Below are 11,160 nucleotides of genomic sequence, written 5' to 3' on the forward strand. Positions count from 1 at the left end.
ACCTTCTTCCAGTGACTAAAATACACCCTGAAGTCAATTCCGTCACTATGAAAACAATACTCAAATCCCTTTGAAACATTGTGTGTATTTGTAATTTATTTAAATATGTGTAAGAGTGAAGACTAAAAAACCTCAATCTATTAGTATAGTTGCTACACAAATGCCCAATTTATGTTGAATAGTCCCCCATCACTCTCTCTCCCCTCCTCAGCTCAGTGAAAGCATATGACCAAACCTGATTTTTAACATAAGAAAAAAATTCATTTTTGTTATTTGTAAGATACCCCATACTATGATCTCTTCATATGTTAAAGCATAGAATGTATGATTTGGAGGATTTATATGTCTGGACCACATTTATTAGTTTTAAGATTTTTGAATGAGTTACTTTGAAGTGCCGCATGAATTTTCATTTGCAAATCAATGCATGTTTAATCTAGTTTCCTAAACTATTACCAAAGAGGCTTGTCAGTTTCAATTCCCTTCAATAATATTTAAAACGAACAAGGATGAAATTACATTGTAAGGGAATGTGGAGGAGCATGCGATGAGGTTTAGAACGCTTTCCGTTTTGAATACGGCAAGAGAAGTCTGTTGTCAAGTGAATTTCCTATAGTGCCTTAGCTCCCTCAAAGCCTATTGTCTCTTGAGTGACACAAATGTTGACCATGCATACATATGAGTTAGTCTGAAAATGACAGTCATAAAATATGACTTTTTAATCTATTTGTTAAATTTCTGGTAAATTCTTATGAATATAACACTTAACACAAGTGTAGTAGGGAGAATGGGAGCAAGGAGAATTTTCTCTGACTTTGTCATTTAAGAAGTTTTGCACTGGACATATTTGTCTTGTTCCTGATCTTAGAGGAACTTTCAGCTTTTCACCATTGGGTATGATGTTAGCTGTGGGTTTGTCATACATGGGCTTTATTATGTTGGGGTAGGTTCCCTCTGTGCCCACTTTCTGGAGAGTTTTTATCATAAATGGATGTTGAATGTTATCAAAAGATTTTCTGCATCTATTGAGATGATCATATGGTTTTCATTCTTCAATTTGTTAATGTGGTGTATCACACTGATTGACTTGTGGATAGTAAAAAATCCTTGCATCCCTGGGATAAATCCCACTTGATCATAGTGTATGATCCTTTTAATGTATTGTTGGATTTGGTTTGCTAGTATTTTGTTGAGGATTTTTGCATAAAACGAACCCTCCTACACTGTTGGTGGGAGTGTAAATTTTTCTCCATAGCCACTATGGAGAACAGTATGGAGGTTCCTTAAAAAAACTAAAAGTAGAGCTACCATATGATCCAGCAATCCCTTTCCTGGGAGTATATCAAGAGAAACCATAATTTAAAAGAATACATGCACCCTAATTTTCATAGCAGCACTATTTACAATAGCCAAGACATGGAAGCAACCTAAATTTCCATCAATAGAGGAATGGATAAAGAAGATGTGGTATGTATATGCAATGGAATATTACTTAGCCATAAAAAGAATGAAATACTGCCATTTACAGCAACATGGATGGATCTATAGATTACCATACTAAGTGAAGTAAGCCAGGAAGAGAAAGACAAATATCATATGATGTCACTTATATCTGAAATCTAAAAAAAAAAAAATGGTACAATGAACTTATATACAGAAAACATTAAATAATCAGTAATGTTCTTTTCTTACTGCATTTTCTAGAATGTATTTTTTAAAGTTAAATAATAATCGTCAAAGTGAGCTTCTCATTGTTTACAAGTGAAAACTATGCTATCCTAAGACAGGATATCCTAAGAAAGTTTCTTTTCTTTCTTATTTTAGTCAGGGTTTATTAAGAATATCTGCTGAATTTCATCAAATAACTTTCAGCATCTAGGACTATATTCATTTATATTCATTAACATCATGTGTCATAAAATGTGTTAAATTTCCTGATTTTGTACTCACTCTTATATTCCTGGAATCCTATCTATGAATACCTCACTGCTGAACTCCAACTGATAATATTTTATTTACATCTATAATTTAAACTATCATTGAACTATATTTTCCTTCTTTGTACACTTTTTATCATGTTTTGATATTAATATCATATTGTCTTTTTATAATGAATTTAGAAAACTTCTCCCATTTTCTTATGGTCTATAATTTAAATAAATTAGAACTATCTCTTGTCTAAAGATTGGATAAAATTAATCTTTGCAACTCTCTAATCATGGTTCCTTGTTTAGTGATATGTTTTAAATCTCCTCTCCAATCTATTTTACAATAATTGGTATCCCAAGTTTTCTGCTTATTCATGAGTCAATGTTGGTAATTTATCTTTTTTCTTAGAAAACATGTATGTAATCTAGGTTTTCAAAAGTTTAGAGTATTTGATTATAATTATTTAAATCTCATTTGTATCTAGATTATATCTCCATTTTTATTTAGGATTTTCCTAATGAAGGAAATGAAAATGGAGATATAATTCATTTTTGCTTCCCTTTTTTGCTTAATTCAGCTCATAATCTATATTACTGATATTTTAAAGAAATAGTTTTCAGGTTTATCTTTTCTTATTTATTTGTTATTTTCTACTTCATTTCTTCAGATTCTACTTTTATGTATTCCTTCTACTGCTTTGTTTTAGCATATTCTTTGTTTTGTCTAATTTCTCAAGATTAATACCAACTTTCCATACTTTTTGTCTTTCTTCTTTAGTAATAAAACCATTTAAAATGTAAATTTTTCTATGAGAATACTTTTACCTGTGTCCCATGGGTTTCAATGTAGAGTTTTCCTTTTATAACTCTCTAGATAATTTGTAATTTCACTTTTGAATTCCTCCTTCATCTAAGGGTTATCTAAGAGAATGTTTCTTAATTTCCAAGTAGTTGATTTTTCAGAACTTCTAGATTATAAAATTAACTAACAGAGGATGTGATCTGTAAAATTTCTACTTTAAAACGTTTTCATTTATTCTTTGTCAGCAAGTGGAACACTGATTTTAAAAATATCCCATGGATATTAAAAAAATTGTCTCCTATTTGTGAGATGCAAGGTTCTGTCTCTCTGTCTCTCTCTATCTATCTTTTCTCTCCCTACACACACATACAAAGTGTGATTATATTATTCAATTTCTTCCCATCTGAACTTCTTTTTGTTTACCTGATTTGTCATGGTCTATAAATGTGAATCCAAATATCCTAATTTAATTTTTTTAATCAAATTCTCCTGTGGTTTAATAAATTGTCTTTATATAATCAGCTACTGTGTTTTTGGAAAACATAAGTTTATTACTGTTCTTTTCCATAAAGAATTGCATTTTACTACTCTTTTATTTTTTATTATTACACAGTGTTCTTTTTATCCTATTTAACCTAAAATTCCTAACTTGTCTAATATCAACTTTGCTTCTCCTGCCTTTCTTTGTTTTTAATTTGTCTGGTACACCTCTGCCCATTCCAATTTTTTCCTTTAAAACCACTTCTGTACATATAAATGTACTTGTATTATTTTAATTGCATAATTTTTTTTCCATTTTTGTGAATTTTTTTTCACAGTAGCCTATTTTTGTTTTTATTTGTGTGATCAAATTACTGTTGATTATGCTTTTCCTATGTTTCTTGGCTCCCTCAGCCCCCTCTCTTTCTGCATATTTACTCACATTATCTCCTGTTAATATAAGCCCTTCTTACCCTCACCCCATAAGTCATGTTAGAAATCTTTATTAGTCTACATTATTCTTCACGCTCATATAATCATACACAATCCAAATATATTTGCACACACAAACTTATAGTCATCTAGATTTTCCATTGTTTGTTTTATAAAAATATGATCACATTATAATTCTCTACATTTTGATTTTTTTCTTCATGAATACCTCATAGAAATTTTACCTCCAGTTCAAATTATATAGTTTTTATTAATTTTCTTTAATGCTGTATAAACTTCCAAAGAACAGGTGCAGCATAATTTGTTCAATAATTCCTCTATCCATTATACATTGGGGTTTTTTGGCCATGCTGCATGGCACACAGGGATCTTAGTTCCCTGACCAGGGATTGAACCCACACCCTCTGTAGTGGAAGCATGGAGTCTTAACCACTGGACCACCCAGGAAGTCCCTATTATACACTGCTGGTTTCTCTTTTATTTTTTCCATACTTTTTTTTTTTACTTGTTTGATCAAATTACCTTTATCTCATTCCTCTCGTCAGTTTGGAGGTTCTACGGAAATTTTACATTCTACTAAGGCTTACCCATCAATTCCAAGGGCACTCTTTTTATAATGTATTCCTCTCCCATTACTTTCAGTCCCAAGTTATTCTAATCCCACAATTTGTGGGAGACATGTTGTGTCTGGCCCTCTGAGCAGGGGATATATCAGCTTGAGGTTTTTTGACCACCTATTGAGTCCAAAGGAGAAAATCCCTCTACTCCCATAAATTATAATGGTTAATTCTTTCTAGTAAAAGAGATAAAGAGAACTCTTCCAAATTCTTCAGCATTGGGGGAGGTACTTAGGGACCTGAGGGACCATTAAGTTCTTACAGCAAATGTGGATAGGCAGGTGTTAGTTTCTTCTTAGTGCTCCATAGACCTCAATGGACCAACTTCTTTTCAGGAAGCACAAAGCTCTAACTGGTCCAACAAGAGATCTTCTCTGTAGTGTCCAGGATCTGGGCAGGCCCAGATAAGAGGTAAGTCCTATGTATGTGCTTCCTGCCAGGATCTCCACAAAGGCAAGACCTTGTTCTCTGCTTCCAGACCCAGTTTTCTTTGGATGCTGCTCCACTCAATGAGTAATTCTAAGGGGAAGGAGAGGGCAACAGAAATATACATGTAGCCTGGCATTTTCTCTGAACTCTCTCCCATTTCTATCTCTCAGATATTAACTATTATTTATGACTTACTTCAAATGATATCCCTTCCATGAATTTTTTTTTTTTTTTTTTTTTTTGCAGGGAGAGGAGATCTTTGGGATGTTGTCTCTCATCTTTGAATCAGAAAACATGTCCCTCTCGAAAGTCAATTTTTAGATTCTGGTTAGTAACAATGGCCATCACTTATTGAGTGTTTACTATCTGCCAAGCACTGTGTTATACATTTTATATGCACAACTTTGTGCTCAATGTCCAATATCAAAACTTCGGGCTGTATATCTTTCTGCTGGGGTTTTTCTGTGAATAGGCTGAGTATCAAGTCACATAATTAGAAATGGTCACTTGGAAAACACATTGGATATCTCCTCAATTTTATTTAATCATAAAACAAATCAAAATAGGTACTTTAATGTACAAATAATCTGGTACCTTCACTGGCTTGATATCTATACTAGCTTCATAGGTAGAGTTAATAATTAGCTCCAAATGCAGGGAAATCTTCAGCTGTTCATGATTTTCTTATTTCCATCTGAAAGTCACTAACTTAAAGCTCCTGATTCACTTTTTTAGCAGTTTTCATTTGTTTTTTTAAACATCTTTATTAGAGTATAATTGCTTTACAGTAGTGTGTTCGTTTCTGCTGTATAACAAAGTGATCAGCTATACATATACATATATCCCCAGATGGAATAAAATAAAGTTCTTTCTTACTTGATCATATTGGATAGAATTTGCCAGTGAACAAAGTAATATGTTGGATCAGGATTTTTACCATCAGTATGACTAATACATAATTGGTAGTGACTTGAGATTAATTTCTTCTTTTTTTCATCTTTATTGGAGTATAATTTCTTTACAATGTTGTGGGGTTGTTTTCATAATTTCTTCTTGATGTAAACAACATAAAGTAAAATGGCTACTCTCTCAATACAGATAAATATTATTTTACATAAGGTATCCTGGTGCTTTAAATAATGAACCACTCAAACAAGATCCAAACTATTTTTCATATCTGTAGCCTATATCTTAAAATACCATAGTAAGGTAGAATGTGATCATTCCCAACTACTGGAGTTGCAGAAATGGCTCACGACTCACTGTGCTTGCCATATATATATATATATATATATATATATATATATGAACCTTGCTTCCTCTCCTAAAAGAATGTATTACTTTAAAACTTTAAAGCTGAGTTAAATTTTTTAATATTATCTGAGGTATGTAGCACTTTTTGTGGCAATCAAACACCAAATGAGGGTTGAGACTCATTGAGTGTAGAATCTCAGGATATTAGCTATGAACAGGGAAGAGTAAAATAATCCCAAGACAGGTCAGTTACATGTACTCTGACTCTCATGTACAAACAGAACTGCCTTTCCTGTCACTCTGTGGCATTTTTTCATTCATTCATTTGGCAATTCATTTAATTAATAGATATTTACCCTAGAGATTATCATATTAAGTGCAGTAAGTCAAACAAGGATCATATGATATCACTTATATGAGGAGTCTAAAAAATTGATACAAATGAACTTATTTACCAAACAGAAATAGACTCACAGACATAGAAAACAAACTTATGGTTACCTAGCATGTACACACAATTGTATATAAAAGAGATAAACAAGAAAGAGTTAGTGTATATAGCATAGGGAACGATACTCAGTATCTTGTAATAACCTATACTGGAAAAGATTCACTGAACTGAATCATTTTACTGTCCACCTGAAACTAACACAACATTGTAAGTTAACTATACTTCAATTTTAAAAAATGGAAAAAAACAGATATTTATTGAATGTCCACTATGAACCAGACACTGGGCCAGACACCATAGTGAACAATATACAATTCCAATCATGTTATTGAATAAGGGAATAATATTTATTTGTTCACTGTCTATTCCTCCCCCACCAGAATGTAAGATCCATGAGGGTGAATGCATCCCAGAATTCAGAAATGTACCTGGAAATAAAGGAATAGTAAGTAAACAACTAATGATAATTTAGTGTAATAAGTGCTATGTTACAGTATTAGAGCAGGAATCAGCCCTATTTTTCTTTTCTGCAAAGGGGCAGATACAAAATAAATTAGGATTTGGAGGCCATACAGCCTCTGTTGCCTCCTGCAATTGTAACTCAATAGAGCCATAGACATAGCAAATGGATGTGATTTTATTCCAATGACTCTTATTACAAAAAAAAAAAAGCTGCAGGATGGGTTTGGTCTGGAGGGCTATAGTTTGGCCAACCCTGTGTTAGAAATACACATAAGAAGTCTATATACACAGACTCACTCGTCTGTGGAGAGTTTGGGAAGACTTTCTAGAAAAAGTTTAAACCAGGTTTTCTCAAATGTTAGCTGGCATGTACATCAGTCACCTGCAAGGTTTGTTAAAACACAGATTGCTGGGTCCCACCCCACAGTGCCTGAGTCCATAGTCTGGGATGGAACTTGAGATTTGCATTTCTAACAAGACCAGGTAATACTGATGCTTCTGGGGACCACATCTTGAAAACCACTAGTCTAAATTGAGACATGATAGCTCTGTAGGGGGAGGGAAGGAGACAAAATGTAGGGAATGTAGAAAATATGGGAGATGGTACATTCAGAGGGCCAAAGGCAAGAAAAAATAAAACATGTTCAGTAGCAAGGACTTCCCTAAGACTGGAACATGGGTGGAGAAGGATTACTGAAGAACAGTGAGAGATAAGGCTGGAGAATTAGGCTTCATCCTAAGGGCACATGTATCCCATGTTGTTCACAGTTGTCACAGGCTATTAATGGAAACTAAATTTCTTGTTGTGTCCATTTTACCTCACTTGTGATTGTGTATTATTTTTAAAATAGCAAAGCTATCATAATTGAAAAGCCATATTTGACGGAATTTTGTTTAAAGTTCAAGCAAACTATAATGATTTCTTAGGAGAGTGAAAGAGTATGTGTATGTGTTATGCATACTTGACACCAAATAACTGATGAGTTTATCACACAAATTTTCAATGAACTAAGTGCTATAAGAGCCCTGTGCTTATTTTCTTCAGATGCTCATCAATGTTTAATTTTCTAGTTTATACATTTATTAGTTATTTTTCTTTTCCTATCTCCATAACCAGACTCTGCTGTGCTCTATGAGGGCAGAGACTTTGTCTCTGGTTTACCAGCATATTTCCAGGATCTAGCTCAATGCTGGTACAGCGCAGGTGTTTAGAAAAAGATGCTGAATAAAAGCATGAGTGAATTAATGAAATGACTCTAAGATGTTAAGTTAATTAAAAATGTTTTTAATATTTTCAGTTAGATGACATGTTATAACAAAATACAGTGAGTCCCCTACATACAAAACTTCAAGTTGCAAACTTTCAAAGATGAAAACATGCGTTTGTATGTCCAGTCACGTAAGTTAGTTCACGTGTCTGGCGTACATTGTCACGTGTGTGCAGCTTCTACAGGTGGTTGTGCTTTTGTGTACTTTACAGTACTGTTGCTGTGCAATACGAGGAGCTTACAAAGACCTGATGGCATTGGAGGCCCAGAGAAAGGATGAAGAGAGAAGACAAGAGGAAGAAGTAACTGAAGAACCCAAGAGATTCACGATGCAGGAAATGTCAGGGGGATTTTCTTTATTTGAGGAATGACTGTTAGTTTTTAAGGCACAGAACCCAAACGTAGAACAGTACACAAAGGTTGCAGCAGCTGTTCAGAATGCAATCCAGGGCTACCATGTCATCTATTTCAAGAAAAAATGAGCTACTACCCAGACATCACTGGATCATTTTTTCAAGAGGGGAGATAGAATTGAATCCAGCAAGGAACCAGAACCTGTGACATCGACGTCAGGTGTGAGTGAAATTGCAGCCTGGCCTCCGTCTCCTGTTGCTGGCAATCCTTCAGCTCTACCATCTCCCACCTCTGCTCCCTTGTCCAATCAGTAACTCTTCTTGCCTGTTCACTCGCTGCCAGCCCCTGTAGACCAGCTGTTGTACTGTACTATTGTACTTTTCAAGGTACTGTACTGTAAGATTAAAAATGGTTTCTTTATTTTTTGTGTTTGTTTTTTTATGTATTATTTTTGTGAAAAGTATTATAAACCTATTACAGTACAGTACTGTATAGCCGATTGTGTTAGTTGGGTACCTAGGCTAACTTTGTTGGACTTACGAACAAATTGGACGTATGAACATACTCTCAGAATGGAATTCATTCATATGTAGAGGACTTACTGTATTAGAAAAATTTTAAAATAGAGTCTTTTATATTATTAAGTAATGGTAACTCAAAGATAAAATAAATAGTAGGCATAAATAAGAGAAAATTTTGACCTATAAAAAAGGTCTTTTATTTTTTATTTTTATATTTTTAAAAGAGATAGATTTGGTACTTGTAAAGTAGATAATTCCTATTTGGATATTTTCCATGATATAATTCATAACTTGTTTTATGAACATTTATCTTGGTGTCCTTCTCAAAGAAAACAGAAAGTGTACAATGGACAAAAAATAAGGTCAACATGATATATGAAGAAGCAAAATAAACATCATAAGGAAATATCAACATTCCTTTAACAATCAATCACTAATAATATGTCAGCAAGCATGAGGTCATCTTTAACTTGCAGTTCAACGGAAACAGATCATTTAAGTAAGGAAGGCAGTCTTACTAAATTCAACACACCTATCAACAGTTGCTTGACTATTTCACAAAACTGAAAGCCAGCTGCATAAGATAAATGCATAAAAAACTACAGCATGCAAATTAAAATACTAGTCTTCCAAAATTGCTTTGGACTGAATCTTCAATCAGATTTAACAAACTGAATTTTTTAAACTAATTTCTTTATATTTATTTTTGGCTGCATTGGGTCTTTGTTGCTGCACACAGGCTTTCTCTAGTCACGGCGAGTGGGGGCTACTCTTCATTGTGGTGCATGGGCTTCTCATTGTGGTGGCTTCTCTTGTTGTGGATCACGGGCTGTAGGCACGTGGGCTTCAAAAGTTGTGGCACACAGGCTCAGTAGTTGTGGTGCATGGGTTTAGTTGCTCTGCGGCATGTGGGATCTTCCTGGACCAGGGCTTGAACCCGTGTCCCCTGCATTGGCAGGCAGATTCTTAACCATTGGGCCACCAAGGAAGTCCAAAAAACTGAATTTTTAATCAACTATTATATTTTACTTTTCAAAGTAAAGAATTTGTCTTTAAATGGAAGAAACCTTCTTATCTTAGTCTTCTTAGAAGTAGACTCTTTTTGAGGGGAGAGGAAAGTTATTTTCATTCTGAATACCACAAAATACATATAGGCACATATAAATGAAAACATTTTTCAGGCATGAAGTATATATGAATTTAATTTTTTTTCTCATAGATGTACATACTCTGTATTGGCCCTTATATGTCTGTGAGAAAGAGATGAACTACAATTCTTCCAACCATTTAAATAATTGCTAGCTATAAAAAAATTCACAGTAATAAAACTTATTCTCCTTTTATCATAATGTCATCGTATGTCTCAAAGGAGAAAGTTGAGAACTATTTAAATGAATAATTAATTTCATGAGAAATTGGTAAAAAATTAAAAAAAGGGGGTTAAATTTTAAGTGATAGATGAGTCTTCAGGTTTAAACAGAGAAAGCATGGAGGATAGAATGATTCTAAGGCCTTTAATATTTCATTAAATAGTATCTTCTTCAAGTCATTTATTGTATCTGAAAATTGGGGAGGGGGGAGAATAAAAAAATACATTGGAAGAAAAAGTATTCCTGCAAATCTCCAGCTTAATATATATGTAATTGATTGTTAACCTGACTTTTCCAATTGCTTTAGAGTTTCATCCAAGTGCCACCACAAGCATTCTAAAGAGAGCTTCTGGGAGGGTTAACTGAAAGAAATAGATACCATCAACCCTCCTGGTACCCCTCAAGACTATATGAGAAGTCCATGTATCTTTGGGACCTGTCAGCTGTGGCAGTCTACCTTCTTAGCCATGGAAGAGCATATTCTCATTTATTGTCAAAGCTGTCACCATTTAATTGGTATGAGATTCTGACTTGTACAAGTAACATTCTTCACTTCAAAAACCCGAAGGGTACTGGGTTATTGGGCAAACACGTAACTACTGTTCAAATGTTTCTAGGAAACTGAACTAATTGTTCCAATGGATGATGAAAAACATAACAAGATATCAAGAAATCCAAAGCGACATGTGTGAAGTCTTATTTAGCGTCCTGCAGTACACTGCCAAACGTGATTTTTAATCTTAAGTATGGTATTTAAGTGGAGAATAAATG

The 11,160-nt window shown here is 33.8% G+C and overlaps 1 non-coding gene across 1 annotated transcript; it reads left to right on the plus strand.

Annotated features, from left to right (window-relative positions):
* Positions 1-10,806: 10,806 nt before the first annotated feature.
* LOC117313443 (small nucleolar RNA SNORA24) lies at positions 10,807-10,937 on the plus strand. The gene has a single exon (XR_004527951.1). It is a non-coding gene; the product is annotated as a small nucleolar RNA SNORA24 (small nucleolar RNA).
* Positions 10,938-11,160: the final 223 nt, after the last annotated feature.

This window comes from Tursiops truncatus, chromosome 8, assembly GCF_011762595.2.
Source record: "Tursiops truncatus isolate mTurTru1 chromosome 8, mTurTru1.mat.Y, whole genome shotgun sequence".
NCBI classification, from domain to species: Eukaryota; Metazoa; Chordata; class Mammalia; order Artiodactyla; family Delphinidae; genus Tursiops; species Tursiops truncatus.